The following is a 20890-nucleotide window of genomic DNA, read 5'->3' on the forward strand; positions in this document are numbered from 1 at the left end:
ATTTTTTTTTATTATGGCAGAAGTCTGGGTTCTTGATCATTCTCATTACATTCCTGTGAAATTCACTACCCTGGGAGATGTTTGACAGTAATATTCTCAACATTTTTGAGATGTCCTGGAAGATGTTTGCTTCATAAAGCCAACAGAATATCTGAGCCAAACAGTGTGTAATGTTGTTTAGTATTTATTGGCTTTTTCTTGATTTATTTGTATCTGTTTTTGCATGTTTAATTACTGTTCTGGGCTTTGGCATAAGTACATAAACAAAACAATAGATTTATTAATTGCTGAGTAACCTACTAATAAAATGTCCTGTAAGCACACACAGAAACAGGCAAGTTTTAATTGTGGCAAAACATCACAAAATATTGACCATTATTCATTCAAAGACAAAGTTGCAGAAAGTACCAGAAAAAGTACCATACTAAGACACTGTTCAGACTGAAGGGTGGCAGAACGGTGGAAAAGATGTAAAAAATGGATTTAATTGCAGGCAGCACAGTGGTGCAGTGGCTAGCATTGTTGCCTCACAGCAAGGGGTTCTTCGCTTTAATTCATGACTGGGATGCCTTCAGTGCAGAACCTACATGTCCTCCCTGTAGGCATGTAGGTTTCCACCAGGTGCTCCAGTTTCTCCCTGGTCCCCCGGTGAAAATGGGCTCTGTCCCAGTTGGACTTTTCCAGTAAATAAATGTTAAATAAAATTAAATAAATAATGCACATCGGCAAGTTCAATTAAATCAGAAATATTCTGTCTGTGAATCTAAACCTCCTCTGCAACATCAACAGAATGGCTTAGAAGGGATAGGTAAATCCTGCCGAAGACACCGCTGCTGTTGAACAGACTTCCCATTCACATTAAAAAGTATTTATCCCTGTCCCTAACCAAGCACAACTTGGATCTATGGATAAAAAACAGAAAATTTACCCCAGAACTGCCCCCTGTACTACTAATAGATGAAGGCAGCTACTAAACGGTTTATCCCACGCATGGGTACCCTCATATTATCTATGGTGTGATCCCAGTTATTCTCATTAGAGCTAATATATAATGCTCAACCATGGGATGGGTAAGGTCAATCTACAGCCAAATGCAGTAGGGTAATACGAGCACAAAAACGGAACCGTCTAGGCTTGAAATAGTGCACAAGGGCAGCTACCCTAGGAACCTAAAAACAACACAGAAAAGCACATTAAGAACAGCTAAGTTGTACAATGGGGGCAATACAGATCATCATCTTCTTTCGGCTGTTCCCGTTAGGGGTCGCCACAGCGGATCATCTATTTTCATTTCTTCCTGTCCTCTGCATCTTGTTGTCACACCAACCGCCTGCATGTCCTCTCTCACCACATCCATAAACCTCATCTTAGGCCTTCCTCTTTTCCTCTTACCTGGCAGCTCCATCCTTAGCATCCTTTTCCCAATATACCCAGCATCCCTCCTCAGCACATGTCCAAACCAACGCAATCTCACCTCTCTTGCTTTGTCTACAAACTGTCCAACCTGAGCTGACCCTTTAAAATACTGATTCCTAATCCTGTCCATCCTAGTCACACCCAGTGCAAATCTTAACATCTTTAACTCTGCCACATCCAGCTCTGACTCCTGCCTTTTCTACAATGCTACCATCTCCAACCCATATAACATAGCTGGTCTCACTACCCTCTTGTAGACCTTCCCTTTCACTCTTATTGGTACCCGTCTGTCACAAATCACTCCTGACACTCTTCTCCACCCATTCCACCCTGCCTGTACTCTCTTCTTCACCTCTCTTCCACACTCACCATTACTCTGAACTGTTGATCCCAAGTACTTAAACTCATCCACCTTTACCAAATCTACTCCCTGCATCCTCACCATTCCTCTATCCTCCCTCTCATTTACACACATGTATTCTGTTTTAGCCCTGCTGACCTTCATTCCTCTCCTCTCTAAAGCATATCTCCACCTCTCCAGGGTCTCCTCAACCTGGTCCCTACTCTCACTACATATCACAATGTCATCTGCAAACATCATAGTCCACGGGGCCTCCTGTCTAATCTCATCTGTCAACCTGTCCATCATCACTGCAAATAAGAAAGGGCTCAGAGCTGATCCTTGATGTAATCCCACCTCCACCTTAAATGTATCTGTCACTCCCACCGCAGTCCTCACCAATGTCACACTACCCTTGTACATATCCTGTACCACTCTTACATACTTCTCTGCCACTCCCAACTTCCTCATACAATACCACAACTCCTCTCTAGACACCCTGTCATACGCTTTCTCTAAGTCCTCAAAGACACAATGCAACTCCTTCTGACTTTCTCTGTATTTCTGCAGCAACACTCTCAGAGCAAATATTGCATCTGTAGTGCTCTTTCCTGGCATGAAACCATACTGCTGATCACTAATCATCACCTCCCTTCTTAACCAAGCTTCCACTACTCTTTCCCATAACTTCAAGCTGTGACTGATCAATTTTATCCCTCGGTAGTTACTGCAGCTCTGCACATCACCCTTATTCTTAAAGATAGGTACCAAAACACTTTTCCTCCACTCCTCAGGCATTCTCTGACTTTCCAAGATTTCATTAAACGGCCTGGTTAAGAACTCCACTGCCATTTCACCTAAACACCTCCATGCTTCCACAGGTATGTCATCTGGGCCAACAGCATTTCCATTCTTCATCCTCTTCATAGCTATCCTTACTACCTCCTTGCTAATCTGCTTCACTTCCCGATTCACTATCTCCACATCATCCAACCTTCTCTCTCTCTCATTCACTTCATTCATCAGCCCTTCAAAGTACTCTTTCCATCTCCTCAACACACTCTCCTCACTTGTGAGTACATTTCCCTCGCTGTCCTTTATCACCTTTACCTGCTGCATATCTTTCCCAGCTCTGTCCCTCTGTCTAGCCAATCGGTATGGTAAAGTTAATTACAAAGAAGTTAGAAATTATGCAAAAGCTTAAAATATGCCTAAAAAAATATTCTAAATTTACATGGGTCACCTCAGACTGGACAACAATGAAACTAAAGAAGTAATTTACAGAAATAACATTTGCTTGTATTTATATAAGGAACTATAAAGAAATATGTTTTTGATAAAATAAGTTATTAAAGACATACACTGATGAGAAAATGGTCCATAAAGATGAGATCCTGGCAACTGATATGCATATGTGAAAACATATATGTTAGACTGTATGCATGCAAATATGAGGACCACCTCGGTCTGGCAAAGGACATATATGGAAAGACTGACAAACTGGTATTGTACGAAGACACAGAATATGGCATCACAAGATAGAGCCAATATGGCCACAGCAGGAAACAAACTGCTCTGATTATCAGCAAAGTGTAAACAAGTTTTTGTTAAAGAAATAGTGACAGTCAAATATATGAGGAACAGAACAGAGGTGATCTTAAATGCTAGCTTAACATTTCCCAAAGTTTACCCTGTATCATACACACTCAGATATCTGGTGGAATTGAAGCTGCAGAAGCTGGGCAAAATACAGATTGACTAGAATGAAATAGGTGTATCCCACATGGTGTGCCAGAAGACATTCACATTGTTGGGGATTTCAGAGGTAGTATTAACCCAGTTAACCCAGTATTATGTGCAAGGCAGTACCCACTGGTAAAAAATGAATACATATTTCATCCAAAATGGAAGAAACACATTATGAAGGCTGAAAATGCAAGCATACCTGAATATCAGTATGGAAGAAATATTAAAGCAGTTCCTGACTCTTAACACACACAAACCGTTCTTTCATTATAACAAGATTTTTTTGTGGTATAGCCTCTGTGCCAGCCATGTGATGGGATAATGGGGTGCAGTCTCTGTGTCAGCTTTGAGATATGGTAATGGGGTGCAGCCTCTGTGTCAGCTATGTGATGGGGTAATGGGGTGCAGCCTCTGTGTCAACTATGTGATGGGGTAATGGGGTATAGCCTCTGTGCCAGCCATGTGATGGGAATAATGGGGTACAGCCTCTATGCCAGCTATGTGATGGGGTAAAGGGGTGCAGCATCTATGTTAGCTATGTGATGGGGTAATGGGGTGCAGCTTCTATGTCAGCTATGTGATGACAGTAACGGAGTGCAGCCTCTATGTCAGCTAAGTGATGAAGTAACGGGCTGCAGCCTCTGTGTCAGCTCTGTGATGGGAGTAATGGGGTGCAGCCTCTGTGCCAGCCATGTGATGGGGTAATGTGGTGTAGTCTCTGTTCCAGTTAGGTGATGGGAGTAATAGGGGTACAGCCTGTGTGTCAGCTATATGATGGGGTAATGGGGTGCAGCCTCTGTGTCAGCTGTATGAATGGGTAATGGGGTGCAGCCTCTGTGACAGCTATGTAATGGGGTAATGGGGTGCAGCCTTTGTGCCAGCTATGTGATGGGGTAATGGGGTGCAGCCTGTGCATCAGTTATATGATGGGGTAATGGGGTGCAGCCTCTGTGTCAGCTGTATGATGGGGTAATGGGGTGTAGCCTTTGTTCCAATTATGTGATGTGGTAAGGGGTATAACTCGTGTGGCAGCCATGTGATGGGGTAATGGGGATTAGCCTCTGCACCAAACATATGGCAAGGGGTAATGGGGTGTACCCCATTTATTTGTAGCCATGTGACAAGGGTAATGAGATGTAGCCTCTGTGCCAAGCCTGTTGGAGTACTACGGTGTAGCTTCTATGCCAGCCATATAACATGGGAGTAATGGATCACATTCTGCAGGAAATCTAGAACAGTGAACCTCAATGACAGGTAGGAATAACAAAGATCACATTAACAATTTACATATGCTCCTGAACACACTAAATCAGTATGGGCTCTGAGCAAGACAAAAGGAATATGCTTCTAGTGAGGTGTCACTGACAGACGTGTATAGAGGGTGGGGCATGTCACTGAAAGAAATGTACAGCGGGTATGTCATTATTAGACATGGATAGTGGGCATGTCACTGATAACTATAGATTGTGAGTATGTCACTGATAGGCATGGATAGTGGGCATGGAAAATGGGCAGGCCTCCTAATAGACATGGATAATTGGCAGATCACTGATAGCACTGTGGGACTTCACTGGTGACCAGCCTCTTTGGAAAAAAAACTGTGGATCAAACCATGCCTCTCAACTATACAGATTTTCATAGAATGTTCAGATTTTTGCCTAATATTTCTGGTCTGTTCCTCATAAAAATTGTGTTTTTTTGACAAATCAGTTGATTAATTCAGTGATTAAAGTCAATAAATAATGATAATCATTTGAGTTTCAGACTTCATATCCTTTAGAAAACGTATGCTAACACAAATTCTGTTATTCTATCAACTTTCTAAGTTTCTAAGATTAACATTTAAAATGTGTCCCTATTTTTAGGCCTTTGTCACCCCCCCCCCCCATTTTGTGAGGCTTTGTCCAGATTTCTTGCAGTAAGAGGTTGAGAGATATGGATCGAACCCAGGAGCACCCGCTTGTGAAGCAGACATGATAACCACTACACTACACTGCAGAACCTACTGGTGATTTAAACTGCATGCTTTCAGACGAAGTGCAGATTTACTGGCAGATTTGTTAGCGGCCAGATTCCTTCAAAGTATTCTGTGATTCCAGGCTGCCCTTGTTGCTGCTGGTATACTGTAGGACAAACAACTTTCATGTCTTTGAAACTGTAAAGCTGTAAGTTGAACTGTAAAACCAAGACATATTATGTCAGCTGAGATATAGCAGAGGGGGCAGCTGCCCTTGGCGCAAGGTGTTACGGGCACAGTTGACAGATGCCGATCAGAGTAGTGTAATTAGTGCAATACAATCATTCAGAAATGAATGCCGATACTGCTCTGTGGTTAGAACCGAAGCACTTCGGCTACACAAGCTTTCATATGACAGCAAAAAGTTCCTTTATCTGTATTTATTTCCTGAAATAAAGAAGTTGGAAATATTCCAGGCCTTTACAATTACTACCACGCAACAAGCAATATTTTTAGTACAGTGCCCTAAAATGCATAGTAATGATGCATTTCCCTCTCCCATTTTTGACATTTCACACCTTGACCCTCAGTCACATGTAGCTTCAAAGGTATGAAAATAAGAATGCGACTATCAAACTATGAACAGCAGGTAACAATGTCACTGCTGCAGGCATCTCAGATTAACAAGCTTCGTTTTACTCTGTTACTTTGTTACTTACACCTTGCGCACTCATCTGCTGCCCACTGTTAATCGCTAAGTCAGTTTTTAAACTTATCTTTCAGAGTGCTGGTGTGACTGTCCCATAATCCTACTGGAAGTGCAAGCAGGGTATCCTTACAGGTATGTAAATGTTATGTTAATTAGCTGTCTGGGTTTTGATCAGGTGTACCTACCTTTCAATTGCCTTTGTCCAGATGTTCAGTGTCTGCAGGTTGTGATGCATGATCACAAACCAAGATGGTGGCTGTACTGCGGGTACCCAAACCATAGATGATGTCCCAAGTGAGGTTTGTATTTGTGAATGGTGAATTATTACTGCTATGAATTTGCCCAAAGTGCATATAGTTGCTTTAACATTAGTGAAGGCCTGGAAACCAGAGCTATGCATCCACGCTACTTTACTTACTACATCGTAATGTACAAAAGTGCACCCAGCTGTACCACATACGCATATTAATACTGCACATTTACCTGTTACATTAGCACTGCATCTTGTGGGATAGCACGGGGGGGATGAAATTGGTTACAAATCAGACAATGTAGGTTTGAGTTCAACAGCAGAGGAGCTGACCGGAGGGAGGGGGGGGCAGAAGTAAAACATATAATGTTTTTTCATTCACCCTGGGGAAGGGCAGTGGTGGATCTGCTATGCTATTAGACTACTGTCCGGCCTGATGGAAGTCGGAGTTCAGGCATCTTATGCACGGACTGGGTGGGCAGTGAAGCAACAAAGCAATGTGCATGCACTGCATCCAGAATCAGCACAGATGCACATATGCATCAAGACCGACACTGCAGGTAGTATGTCACTGATGTGCATGCACTGTATCCAGAATCAGCACAGATGCACATATGCATCAAGACCGACACTGCAGGTAGTATGTCACTGATGTGCATGCACTGTATCCAGAATCAGCACAGATGCACATATGCATCAAGACCGACACTGCAGGTAGTATGTCACTGATGTGCATGCACTGTATCCAGAATCAGCACAGATGCACATATGCATCAAGACCGACACTGCAGGTAGTATGTCACTGATGTGCATGCACTGTATCCAGAATCAGCACAGATGCACATATGCATCAAGACCGACACTGCAGGTAGTATGTCACTGATGTGCATGCACTGTATCCAGAATCAGCACAGATGCACATATGCATCAAGACCGACACTGCAGGTAGTATGTCACTGATGTGCATGCACTGTATCCAGAATCAGCACAGATGCACATATGAATCAAGACCGACACTGCAGGTAGTATGTCACTGATGTGCATGCACTGTATCCAGAATCAGCACAGATGCACATATGCATCAAGACCGACACTGCAGGTAGTATGTCACTGATGTGCATGCACTGTATCCAGAATCAGCACAGATGCACATATGCATCAAGACCGACACTGCAGGTAGTATGTCACTGATGTGCATGCACTGTATCCAGAATCAGCACAGATGCACATATGCATCAAGACCGACACTGCAGGCAGTATGTCACTGATGTGCATGCACTGTATCCAGAATCAGCACAGATGCACATATGCATCAAGACCGACACTGCAGGCAGTATGTCACTGATGTGCATGCACTGTATCCAGAATCAGCACAGATGCACATATGCATCAAGACCGACACTGCAGGTAGTATGTCACTGATGTGCATGCACTGTATCCAGAATCAGCACAGATGCACATATGCATCAAGACCGACACTGCAGGTAGTATGTCACTGATGTGCATGCACTGTATCCAGAATCAGCACAGATGCACATATGCATCAAGACCGACACTGCAGGTAGTATGTCACTGATGTGCATGCACTGTATCCAGAATCAGCACAGATGCACATATGCATCAAGACCGACACTGCAGGTAGTATGTCACTGATGTGCATGCACTGTATCCAGAATCAGCACAGATGCACATATGCATCAAGACCGACACTGCAGGTAGTATGTCACTGATGTGCATGCACTGTATCCAGAATCAGCACAGATGCACATATGCATCAAGACCGACACTGCAGGTAGTATGTCACTGATGTGCATGCACTGTATCCAGAATCAGCACAGATGCACATATGCATCAAGACCGACACTGCAGGTAGTATGTCACTGATGTGCATGCACTGTATCCAGAATCAGCACAGATGCACATATGCATCAAGACCGACACTGCAGGCAGTATGTCACTGATGTGCATGCACTGTATCCAGAATCAGCACAGATGCACATATGCATCAAGACCGACACTGCAGGTAGTATGTCACTGATGTGCATGCACTGTATCCAGAATCAGCACAGATGCACATATGCATCAAGACCGACACTGCAGGTAGTATGTCACTGATGTGCATGCACTGTATCCAGAATCAGCACAGATGCACATATGCATCAAGACCGACACTGCAGGTAGTATGTCACTGATGTGCATGCACTGTATCCAGAATCAGCACAGATGCACATATGCATCAAGACCGACACTGCAGGCAGTATGTCACTGAAGCTAGAACTAATCAGAAAATCCTGTTAGCTGCCTGGATGGTGGCCCTGAAAAAAAGGAAAGCTGATAAGTGGCAAGCAATGGGGTGGAAAAGGTACAAATTACCACAAGTTTTTACTGACCCTCCCAAACAGTTCCATAACTTTTAAAGACAATGTTACAGGAGGGATTGCGTGTGAATAGACAGAAATGTCACCATTTGCCTTCTTGATGACCAGGAAAATGACAAAGCTGAACAATATTAAATATACTTGGGCCACTTCTTGGCAGGCAGGTTGGCATAGGATGTCTTGCCATAAGGAATAGATGCCATCTATCACAAAAATTTCTTGGTGGTAGTCAGAGGCTCATCATGTTTGCTTCAAGGTGACCAAAGAAAGCAGAAAATAATTATGCCCAAGCTGAGAGCAAAGGCCTTGGCCTGCTCTAGGCAGTAAAACAATGTAACTGGTATTTGTGTAGCAAGAAAGTTTACATTAGTAAACAATTATAAACAATTATCGGCCACTGACATTTATCTGTAGCTGAAGAAAGGGAGTTTATCGGTAAAAGTTTACATTAGTAAACGATCATCAGCCACTAATGTCTATCTGTATCTGAAGAAAGGGAGTTTATCGGTAAAAGTTTACATTAATAAACGATCATCGGCCACTAACATCTATCTGTATCTGAAGAAAGGGAGTTTATTGGTAAAGGTAAATACACTGTTCCAGTGGTAAGCATTTTCTTCTAGCATATTTGAAAGAAGATGAACTTAAAAAGACTAACAGAACTGTAAGGCTTACAGTATAAGAAGCATTCTATGCACTACCGATCCACTGCTCATGTTCTAGACAGTGAGAGTGCAACGATTACCAGTAAATGGGATACAATGTAGTTCTGTCACAGGCATATGACACTATCTTAAAGGGATGGCTAGGATAATTCAATGTATCCAGCGGTTGATTTGTGGTTAGGATGGAACTGTAACCTACATCTCACAGAATGCTATTGTGCAGATTGGGAGCAACAATTCTCCACCAGCAGCACAACAAAGTGATCATTACAACACATTAGGGACCTTTGGGGACAGTGGAAACAAATTTTCTTGCACAGAGTTCTGTGTGGTGTCAAAGAATTGATAAACTAAGGAGTTAGCAAACAGCTGCAGTGGATGCCAAATTTGGTTTAAATACATTAGACTGAATGTCATTTAATTGAAACCAAATGTCTTAAAACCATCAAAATTAAAATTCACCACAATACATATTTTACAAGGCAGCACATATTTTTGCACTACATCAAGTCTCTCCATTTGAAAACAGAGATGAGCCCCTCAGACCCCCTTATTAATATATCACAACACTTTTACTAGTATTCTCCAGTCTGCGGATATATAAACTTCTAGTAAATGGAAACACATTTGTTTCTGCAAAAAAACAAACATTCCACTACTATTCTATTGCTGCCTGTTCCTGGAGTAAGAATATGTTAGTAAGGTGGGTGCAGAGTGACCAGTGAGCTTGCACTCATGTAAAAAATAGTTTTAGTTAAAAGCTTTTTCAGTCATTTGGTTTCAAGTCTAACGGCATCCATTTTTTGGCCTAAAACTCTGACACTAAGAAGTGAAAATTCAAGCACACTTAACTATGTAGATTTCATACCCAAGGAACCACTCCTATAAGGAAAGGCTAAGAATACTGCATCACTGCACTGTCTCCTACAGACTACTGCATAACTGCACTGTCTCAGACTACTGCATCACTGTACTGTCTCCTACAGAACACTGCACCACTGCACTGTGTTACAAAATACTGCATCACTGCACTGTCTCATGCACCTACAGAACACTGCATCACTGCACTGTCTCCTACAGACTACTGCATCACTGCAATAGCCTCCTACAGAAGATGGACAAAATACATGACTCTATTGTATAAACCATAACAAAAGGAAGACCTGTTCAGACAATTCAGACTAATAAGAATTTCTACCAGCGTATATTTCAGAAACTGCCATCAAAGACAGCAAATTCCAAAATGCACTCAGAGAGGCTACAACACTTAAAATTTAATTCTAAGGCAGTTAGTGGATGGAACTCGGTCAATACAGAAACAGGTGAGCCCTAAGGTGTCATTTCTTTCAAATACACACCAGACAAGAAAATGGAAAACCAAGAAGCGCAGACAGGAAGACAGACATTTCACATACCCTTCGCTTGTACTCGTCAGTTAGGAGGTGTGATCTTTTCAATGGCCCTTATGCAGGATTAGCTTTACAGGTTTTTTTCTCCATTTAATGCTTGTGCACCCATAATCGATTCAAACAGGACTCATTCTATGATGACCCACTTAATCCATTTGTGGGTTGCAGGTGAACTAAAGCCTATTATGACACACACACACACACACACACACACACACACACACACACACACACACACACACACACACACACACACACACACACACACACATGTGACACCTACCCCGAAGCAATTTGGGGGTATCAGAAATTTACCTATGGAAGGACGAAGGAAACTGAACTACTCATCAAACCCCCCTGGACATGGGAAAAACAAGCAAACTCCCCAGAGAAGCCACCCCAGCTAAAAACCAAACCGCAGAAACAAGTACCCTGAAGCAGCACATCTAACCAGTGCACCGCTATGTCACCCATTTGCATTGCGATTGGTTGTACATTTCTTTCCTGGCACCAATGACATTTCCTTTCTCCATGATCACATTTCCAGTCTGCACTTAGACTAAGGCATTTTTGCTTCCTGAACAAGGCTGTGTCACCACCATGTATGACACAGGTCTTCAGATATTATGGGGTGTATTTATTCAGTGAGACCTTGAAAGATTTCATGTCTCCTCTATTAGTTTTCCCTAATAACACAATGAAGCCATGAGTCATTCCTCACTGCTATTTGTGGAATTTTTCTTTAGCAACACATCTATGAAATTTCGACTAAACGTATACAAGAGTACATCTATGTTCACTACCATCGGTAAGAATATCCTTTCATCAACATGTTTTGCTTCTTATAAACAAATAAAAATTACAAGGAACCATGAAGTGCCACTTAAAAACATATTTAATAATGCAAGTTTAAAACTTTTGTATCAACGTTTCTTCAGGCTTCTTCATGCTTGGAGAAGTGTTGATGCAAAAGTATTAAACTTGCATTATTAAATCTATTTTTAAGTGACACTTCATGGTTCTTTGTGAGTTTTATTTGTTTATTGTTCAGATTTTGCTAAAGTCACTTGATTCGCTGCTACATTCATCTTTTTACTTCTCATGTCTTACTTGTACTCACAACCAGTCCTGAAACACAACCATTTTCCACTATTCCTACTTCTGAAAAACTTTCTAACACCAGCTAAATCATTGTGAGCATTGGCAATAAACCTGCACTAAAATACACAAGAACTCCCCTTGTGAGATCATTCCAGAATGTTTTTCTTGTTAATAATCATATATTTCAAGACTGTACAGCTGGGTACCAAAATGACTGTTCAAAGAATTTTGGTACATACTAACCTTAATCTTTGTAAGCAGGATAGCGGGAGTAATGAGAAGGCACATTCGAGGTTCCTTGCCCCCTGCATCTGTATTACTCTTCAAAGAGTCACGTAGGTAATTATCAGAAGGGGTTTTATAGGGACAGCCATAACCACCCCCACCCCACCCCACCCGACACTCACTCTTTGTACAATACAATCTAAAATCAACAAATAGCCTCTTGTCAGAGCTCCACCACTAGAAACATCTTTTTCTTCTAAACAGGAAAACATGAGTTACAAGCAGCATTTGCTCATCACTTAACTACACTGTCTCCACATTAAAACAAGCAGATAAACATGCAGGTATCATCAGCTTTTTCTTTGTCTGGTGAAACTTCAGTGTTAAACAGGAGAATTTGACATTGGTTAGAGATTTCTTTGTTGAAGAAAATGATTACCACATTTCTATTGCTACTGAAACACAAAGTGCAGTTGTTCTATATTCAAAACATGCAAAGATTTGCCAGATTTCTGCTCCCTCAGGCAAAGTTTAGATGCTGAAACATTAATATCATTATCACGTAACAACTTATTTCAACATCAGAAACTAAACAGACTATGACAAATAGCACCGGCAGCTATAAATTATTCCATCTGGGATCTACACTGCTTTAAATGACAACTTTACATCCCAGTGCAGGTTTGTTCATTGCAAAATGATTTTCTTCTCTATATTATCACCTAAGTGTACTTTAGTGCATACAGATATTTCAGTACCTTTCAATTTCATTTCTTTTCCTGCCACATATCATAAAGGACCCAGTAACTTGTATTCCCATTGCTTCTGAAAGGAATTTACCTCGGCCTCTGTGACAAAAGGATGATCACACTCTTTCTACAGTTTTTGGCAATAGTCACGGCTCACAATTTTACATTCTCGGTGTGTGTGTCTTGCTAACAACAGTAAATTGCTACAAAGCACAGACCCAACTACTCTGAAATCATTTTCTATACAGGAGGTTGCTTGAGAAATTTCTATATGAACAACAAGGATTAGCTATACTACAACACTACGGAAACAAAGTAGGAAGTACTCCCACTTCTGAGAGTGACACTTTGCTGTTATTCATGTGATTGTAGAAAATTAAAGAGGATAAGATACTAGAATGTTATTATTATTACATTTATATTTGTTCTAAGACTGTAGAACAAAGAAAAGACCTTGGGAGAGTGTTGCATTTGCATCGATTGCAAGCCAGATAAGCTTTATTTATGTTGAGCTTGTGCTCTTTAACAAGTATAACATATACAATACTCTCCTGACATACTGGTTAATCCAGTGAATGTTTACTAAGTCACGGTGTTACATTGTGTTTATCAGTGTAGTGCTATGTTCTGATAATTTGGTACAGCTCTACACACTGCATTACTGCGGTTTCTCTATCCATACACCTCCTGCCATACTTATTTAAACCTCACATTAATACACTTTACCATCTCTCTGCTCTTACAATACCCCATATTCTGTTGTTCTGACTCACTGTGGTTATTCCTCCATCGCTAGGAATAAGTATTAACTGTTTTGCCTCCATATAATATTACAGTCTAGTACAGTTTTCCTCTTTTCTTTCCTTTCAGAGCCCATGGTCAATTCGCCCACCCCCGATTCCAGTACTGAAGGAGTTCAGCCCCAAGGCCCACCTCTCGAACATTTACACTTAGAATATTCTGCCCCAAGGCACAACTCTCAAACATTTACACTTAGAATATTGTCATTGTACAGTGTAAGAAAGTTTAACATGAACGGCCTTGCTTTGTATTAACTGCAACTAGTGAAATATGTGCCTGAAATATGCTGAAAGTAGCTGTGACATTCCCCCCAAAAGGAGTAGATCTTGTACTCTGATGACCACTTAGTAAGCGGGTCACTGTCCTTTCTCTTGACCAATAGATTACACTATATATTCCAGCTGCTTACTCTCCCTAATTTCCTGGTTTCTGAATTCAGTAAATGAAAGAAAACCTGTTCTATTTGTACCTCCTTGTTAATTGTTCTGCATTAGCAATAAACTGATTGCTCTCTGTAATAACTGACCCACCTATCACAACCAACATCGAGACAATTCCCCTCCACACACTACTTAAACCCCAATAACACTCTATCCCCCACCCCAGTCATCTAACGTTTGCCACCATAAATATTAGAGGCATAAGAAATAAAGCTACTGAACTACATGCCCGGATTACCCAACACAAGACTCATATTCTCACTGCAACTGAAACTTGGCTTAATCCCAGCATAAATAACTCCAAACTTGCACCCCCTGGCTATAATGCAATTTGTAAAGAAATACAAAGAAGAAAGGCGGTGGTGTTGTTCTAATGTTTCCCAACAACAAACCCATACAAAAACTCAGTTTAGCTCAGCTTCTTCTTACTTTCCCGAAGATAAACATTCATTACTGTCCTTTACATCCGTCCACGCGACAATACAGCTACACCGGAATGCATTAGAGCTCCATAACAATCCACAAGAAAAACATTACTAGGTGATGCCAATACCATAACCTGTAACTCCTCCACATCTAGCATGAACAGACATGGCTTCAGAAATAATTAATAGCCCCACACATTATAGCAAGGCAGCAAATTCCTTATTAGACTGGATCATACTAACACAGCCTAGCAAATTCATCTCCACAAGTACAATGTTAGACTCTTTCAGGGACCATCTCCCAATCTATACAACTAAACATCTCACACATCCATTTAAACAGCATGTTTATAAAACAACACACAACTTGTCCAATTTTAACTCAGAAATATTCACTACTACACCAACATCCGTTCACCCAAGCATTGTAAAAATCCTCCACTTAGATGATGCTGTAAATTAACTCAGTACAACTTTCATGAATATCCTAAATAGACTTGCACCTCCTAGAAGGAAGAGACTGAAAATAAATAAAACAATCTGGCTACCCAAAAAGAGCAGAATGCTAATGCAGGATAGAGAAAAAGCAGGGAAAGAAAGGCAGACATATAAAACACCTCAGTATCTGAAAAACTTCCAAATGCTCCTTAACTATGCTAAAATGCAAATAAATGAAGACAAAAACTATAATAACAACTGTCAGAACAACAGTAAACACAACCCTAAAATATTTCGGCCATCCATTAAAAAAATCTTACATCCCGGCCAAAAAAATTAACCCTAACCTCTCTTCCAGTAACTCATCCCTTGAAATTGCAAAATAATTCAACTCTTGTTTTCTAGACAGTACAGCATCCCTAACCAAGGATTCCCCAACATCCAATCCCAACCCTGCTCAGCAGGCACGTATCACCTTCAAACCTGTGCCCACATCTTACATAAAACTACTCAAACAAATTCAAACCATGTTCTCCTTCAGCTGATGATCTTTTAAGCAAGTACCTTAAATAGCCGCCAATAGTATTGCCTATCCTAACTCAATCCTTATAAATAGATCAGTCTAGGAAACCCACATTCCCCCTCTCTGGAAGGAAAATACACAATATCCCTCTAAATAAAGGAGGAAATTCAACAAGCATCACTAACTTTAGACCGATAGCAATCTTATCCCCCCTCCAAAATAATTGAGAAATGTGGTAAAAAACAATTGCTAGAAATTCTACTGCAGGAAGAAATCCTATCCGCCACACAACACAGCTTCAATTTGTCACAGTACTAACGCTGCACCTCTAACCTTTATAGATACTGTAAATAAAGCTAGAGATAAGAGCAAACTAGTCTCTTCCTTATTTCTAGACGTATTTAGAGCCTTTAATGCACTTTGTCACAGCAAACTTCTACTTCAAATGTCCTAACAAGGTCTATATCAGCCCCACCATTATATGACTCAAAAGCTATTTGTTCAATAGGTGTTAGCCAGTAAAATGGCACTCCACCCTCTCTCCATACCTCTGAGGCAACACTGATGTACCACAAGGCTCTATAATTGGTCTCCTCCTCTTTAACATTTTCACCAACACTCTCCACACATCCACACAACAGGCCTCCCTTATACAATACACAGACGACTCCACACTCACATCCATATCAGATAACCTAGCACATCTCCAAAAAAATTAATTAGGAAGCTTTAACTGCCATTGAAAACATGGCTCTGTAACTCGCAACTCCAACCAAAAAAAACCTTGTTTTTCTCCCCAAATCTCTCTCTCTCTCACACATGAAGAAACAAAATGTTAAATCCTTTCTCTTAATAATCAGCTAATGAAGGCACTTCCCATACCAAATTATACTATAATCTTAAATCACCTGCATATACAAAACTACATAAAAATCACCAAAAACAAGGAATGTTTTACAGAGCCAATAACTTTTTCATTAATGCAACTAAAACAACACTTGCCACTACTTAGCGCTTCCCCTTACAACTTTATGATGTTCCCATCTTTACTGACCTCTAGGCATCATAAAAAGCAAAACTTGAATAATGCTATAATAAAGTGGTTACTTTTACAGCAAATGCCCCTTTCAAAGCCCACAACTGTATAGCAATAAAAAGCTTAAATTGATTAGAACTACCCCATCAAACTAAAACATACACAGCTTCTTACCACCTATAGAATGATCCAGCATCCATCTGCTTGTCCAGCACAAAATATCATTCTACACAGCTCTGTTCCAAATAGTTCATTATGATCCAATGATCAAAAAATCCTCTCTGTCCATAAATTTATCAAATCTCCTGGGCATGGGCTATACTCATAACAAGGCACTAAAGACTAAAACTCCTTACCTGTAACCACAAGGTGATTCCCCCCCTCCATTCCTTTAAAACTATTCTGAAACATTTTGTAGCCAAAATCTGGCTCTGTTCTTGCTCAGTCTCAGGATACATTACATCCCTAAATATGAACAAAGTATCTGTTCACACCGCACACCTCCTTACTAAACTATATCCCTAAATCTGAACAAGTACCTGTTCATATCTCACACCTCCTTACTAAACTACATCCCTAAATATGAACAAGTACCTGTTTATACCTCACACCTCCTTACTAAACTATATCCCAAAATATCAGCAAGTACCTGTTCATACCTCACACATCCTTACTAAACTATATCCCTAAATATGAACAAGTACCTGTTCATACCTCACACCTCCTTACTAAACTAAATCCCTAAATATGAACAAGTATCTGTTCATACCTCACACCTCCTTACTAAACTATATCCCTAAATATGAACAAGGACCTGTTCATACCTCACACCTCCTTACTAAACTATATCCGTAAATATGAACAAGTACCTGTTCACACCTCACACCTCCTTACTAAACTATATACTTAAATATGAACAAGTACCTGTTCATACCTCACATCTCCTTACTAAAGTATATCCCCAAATATGAACAAGTACCTGTTCATACCTCATACCTCCTTACTAAACTGAATCCCTAAATATGAAAAAGTAACTGTTCATATCTCACACCTCCTTACTAAACTATCTCCCTAAATATGAGCAATTACCTGTTCATACCTCACACCTCCTTACTAAACTATCTCCCTAAATATGAGCAATTACCTGTTCATAGGTTCACAGGTTCATAGGTTCATACTAGGCTATCTGCCCAAGGGCATTTATAAGCCTAGCCCATAGTCATGTGGCTTTCGCCACCCCTTTAGTTTGAATAAAAACTATGCCTCACACCTCCTTACTAAACTGTATCCCTAAATATGAACCAGTACCTGTTCATACCTCACACCTCCTTACTAAATTGTATCCCTAAATATGAACCAGTACCTGTTCATACCTCACACCTCCTTACTAAATTGTATCCCTAAATATGAACGAGTACCTGTTCATACGTCACACATCCTTACTAAACTATATCCCTAAATCTGAACAAGTACCTGTTCATACCTCACACCTCTTTACTAAGCTATAGCCCTAAATATGAACAAGTACCTGTTCATACGTCACATCTCCTTACTAAACTATATCCCTAAATATGAACAAGTACCTGTTCATACCTCACACCTCCTTACTAAAGTGTATCCCTAAGTATGAACAAGTACCTGTTCATACCTCACACCTCCTTACTAAACTATATCCCTAAATCTAAACAAGTACCTGTTCATACCTCACACCTCCTTACTAAACTATATCCCTAAATATGAACAAGTACCTGTTCATACTTCACACCTCCTCACTAAACTATATCCCTAAATCTGAACAAGTACCTGTTCATACGTCACACCTCCATACTAAGCTATATCCCTAAATATGAACAAGTACCTGTTCATACTTCACACCTCCTTACTAAACTATATCCCTAAATATGAACAAGTACCTGTTCATACCTCACACCTCCGTACTAAACTATATTCCTAAATATGAACAAGTACCTGTTCATACCTCACACCTCCGTACTAAACTATATTCCTAAATATCAACAAGTACCTATTCATACCTCACGCCTCCTTACTAAACTATATCCCTAAATATGAACAAGCACCTGCTCATACCTCACACCTCCTTACTAAACTATATCCCTAAATATGAACAAGAACCTGGTTATACCTCACACCTCCTTACGAAACTAAATCCCTAAATCTGAACAAGTACCGGTTCATACTTCACACCTCCTTACTAATCTATATCCCTAAATACGTACAAGTACCTGCTCATACCTCACACATCCTTACTAAACTATATCCGTAAATATAAACAAGTACCTGTTCACACCTCACACCTCCTTACTAAACTATATCCCTAAATATGAACAAGTACCTGTTCATACCTCACACCTCCTTACTCCTTACTAAACTATATCCCTAAATATGAACAAGTACCTGTTCACACCGCACACCTCCTTACTAGCCTTTCTTAACTGACTTCCTTACTTTAAGCAATTCCTGTCTCCTGACTTTGTATCTAAACATGCTATAAGCCTATTTTTTCTCCCACTTCAAACTGCAGTTCCTGTTTGTACCATACTTACTGACCTTTAATTTTTCTAAACTGACTAAGATGTCTGTCAGTATTAAATAATTGTTATATATGTTATATGAATTCCTTTTTTTTAAAAACAACTTTATTAATTATTTTGTTAAACCAGTGGAAAAGCTATGTAGCACTTGACTTTGCTGGGCACTAGTAGTTGCACTAAGTGCTCGGTGTGTAAACATATAATTAACTTTTTTAGTTATATTAATGGTATTCCTTTTAGTCCTAGAGGACATTTTACATGTTTAACATCAAATGTTATTTATGTTCTTAGAGTCCCCTGCAGTCTCTTCTACATAGGTGAAACAAAGATAATTTTTAAATTGAGACTGCAGGAGACATCAAATTATAAAAGTTTGGAGGGGCGTGGCCAAGGATGAACACAGGATAGCAGCAGATTTCTTCAGCTCCACCAATTTCATTACATTGACAGGAATTAATTACTTAAAAAATTAATTCTTGAAGTAATTTTCTTTCTAAATATGTTTGTTTTATATAGTTCTTGAACTATATCTAAAAAAGAAAGGAAATCTTAATAATATTCCTGTCAGAAATTACTTTGGAAATTTTCCTGTCAGTTTATCAGTCTGAAATGAGTTCCAGTAAGACAAATTCTCAAGACTCCAGCATCAAGAAAGAACTTCAGTCTCTGATAATTATAGTCCAGCAACTTACTGCTAAGATGGATAAAATGGATACTAAAATAGACACTTTCATAGAAAAACTACAAAACAAATAGACTTGTTACATATGGACCTGCAACAACAGAAGATCCAGATGACAGGCATAGAAGAAGCTGTGAATGACATGGAAAATAAAATACAAGAACAGGAAATCAACATTGAGTTTCTGCTGAAACAAAATACACATTTACAAACAAAGCTGGATGACCTGGAAAATAGATCTAGGCAATAACATTAGGATTTTGGACTGCCAGAAAATATTGAAGGTAACAATATTACTTCTTTTTTTTTAACAACACGGCTCCCTAAAACTTTAGATTTACCAGAAGCATTCTCTTTTGGTATCAAAAGAGCACATAGATCTATAGCTAATACTAACTCTAACAAAAGCTATCCTAGATCAGTTATAGTTAGATTTCTATCATCTTTGATAAAGAGATGGTTCTTAAATCTGCTTGGGCTAACGCTCCTGTTAAGTTTAATCAGACAACTGTGCGTTTTGACAATGACTATTCTTCCATGGTAATTGCTAAAAGAAAAGTTTTTCTGCCACTAATAAGGGAGCTTAAAAAAGCACAGTTTAAAACATACCTTCTGTTTCCTGCCAAGCTTAAAATCTTCCTTCCTGATGGTCCTAAGGTCTTGATGATTTAGACTCTGCTTTACTGTTTGTCAAAGAAAAAAGGATTTTGGATAAAATAGAAGAAATGGAATGGGCTAGATCTTCATTAAAGAGATTGGCAACTGAAGCTTCCTGGAAGACTTCAGAGAAGAAGAAGAGACTAAAAAGCAAATGATTTGTTATATGTTTTTTTTCTCTCTCATTTTAGTTCATTATTAATCTTTTTGAATATAGTTCCTGCATTTCCAGAAAGCCACAAATATTTTGGAAAAGATTTAATCAAAGTTATTCTCTATGTGCAAAGAAATGTTTTGTTTCATAACCAATCAAAATGCCTGAGGATTTAATGGCAGGCTGTGACTGATTTGTTTTCTTTCTGAAAAAAGTAAGGTTAGTAATTTGATACAT

General features: G+C 39.8%; 1 protein-coding gene across 3 annotated transcripts in view; it reads right to left on the minus strand.

The window, feature by feature from the left end:
* TGFB1I1 (transforming growth factor beta 1 induced transcript 1) overlaps positions 1 to 20890 on the minus strand; it is a 546447-nt gene that overhangs the window by 309777 nt on the left and 215780 nt on the right. The window lies entirely within an intron of this gene.

Source organism: Protopterus annectens, chromosome 10.part0 (genome assembly GCF_019279795.1).
Source record: "Protopterus annectens isolate FY-2018-M chromosome 10.part0, PAN1.0, whole genome shotgun sequence".
NCBI lineage: Eukaryota > Metazoa > Chordata > Ceratodontiformes > Protopteridae > Protopterus > Protopterus annectens.